Raw genomic sequence first — 1,779 nt, forward strand, 5'->3', positions numbered from 1 at the left:
CATGGCAGCCCAGCTCCAGGTTGAGCTGTTGTTCAGCATCTTAGCTGTAGAGGGCAGTGTCACTGGCCCTCACATGTGGGATCCGAACCGGGGCCCTCGTGTCCCAAGCCAGTTCTTAACCATCGTGCCGCTCGGCCGGCCCAACACCTTACATTTTAAATATACATTAAAGTACATAAAATATTATACATACCTTTATACTCACCACTAAGACTCTCCTCCCATCTCCTTCCCCTCCCTTCCCAGAGATAATCACTCTCCCGAAATACATTCTCATGTATATTTTGCCAATCTGTATACTGTTGTTTAATGTATTTAGATATACTTTATGTACCCTTTCACAACTTGCTTTTATCTTTTTAACTGTATTATGTTTTCAAGATTTAACCATGTTGAAACATATAACTAGTTTAATGGTTCTCAAAGTGTGGTCCCTGGACCAGTAAGCAGCATCAGTAACACCTGAGAACTTGTTAGGAATACAAAAGTTTGGCCCCACCCAAGACCCACTGAAGCAGAAACTCTAGGGGTAGGACCCAGCAATTTGTCCTTTCCCAAGCCGTCCTGGTGATTCTCTGATGCACCATAAAGTTTGAGAATGACTGCTCTAATTTATTCATTTTATTTGCTGTATAGTATTTTATTACATGAATCAGCCACAGTTTATGTATCTGTACTAGGGAATAATTCGATTTACTTTTTCTATTACAGAGAGTGCTGCATTGAACATATTAGTTCGTATCTCCTTGGGTACACATGTCAGAGTTTTCTAGGATATACACTTAGAAGTGGAACTGCTGACTTTGTAGTATATCACATCTTGAACTTAAGGAGGTTTAGCCAGATTGTTCTCCAAAGAAGTATTCATGTATGCTCCTTCCAGCAATGTATAAGTACCATTTCTAGGTATCCTTGCCAACTGTGGATATTTTCAGACTTTATTCATTTATTTATTTTTGCTAATGACTATAAGTGTGCGATGATATCTTTGTTGTTTTAGTTTTAATTTTCGTGAATTTAAGTGATATTGAGCATCTTTATGTAGAGGCTATTCAGGTTGCTTCCTTTATGAATTGCCTGTTGATATTTCTAGACCATTTTTTCTGTTGGGTTTGTTTATGTTTTTCTGATTGATCCATAGAAATTGTTTACATATTCTGGATACTGGATTCTAGAGTGAGGTCTTCTCTGTGGTTTGTCGTTTTATTTTATTAATGGTGTCTTGTCATTCGAATGTTTTAAATTTTAATGCATTCATGTTTCAACTTTTTGCTTTATGATTTTTAGCATTCTGTGTCTTGTTTAAGAATTCCTTCCTTTTCCTAATATCATATAGATATTTTCTTGGTAAATACTATTACTGTGTTCATTTTACAGGTGAGTCAGTTGAGGCACAGAGAACTTATATGACTTGCCCATGGTCACAGAGAACTGGAGGTGAGTGACTTGGGCTCTCAATGCTTGGGCTGCATTGCACTCCGCAGTTTAGGAACTGCTTTCCATCTTGTTCTGCCACTTGTCTCATGAGAACACTTCTCAGCGTTATTTTGCAGATGCAGAGGATGTGTAGAACTCAGATAGGCTTCAGGTTACGTGCAATTCTCTTTTACTATATAATGAAGCACTCTGGATTCTTAAAAATATCTTTACATTTTTTCAAATAACTTCAGATTTAAAGAAAAGTTGCAAAAAATAATATAAAGAATTCCTGAATGTCCTTCACCCATTTTCCCCAAACGTTGAGTGTTTTACCTTGTTTGCTTCCCCTCTCTCTCTCTC

The sequence above is a fragment of the Hipposideros armiger genome, unplaced genomic scaffold (assembly GCF_001890085.2).
Source record: "Hipposideros armiger isolate ML-2016 unplaced genomic scaffold, ASM189008v1 scaffold_31, whole genome shotgun sequence".
Lineage (NCBI taxonomy): Eukaryota > Metazoa > Chordata > Mammalia > Chiroptera > Hipposideridae > Hipposideros > Hipposideros armiger.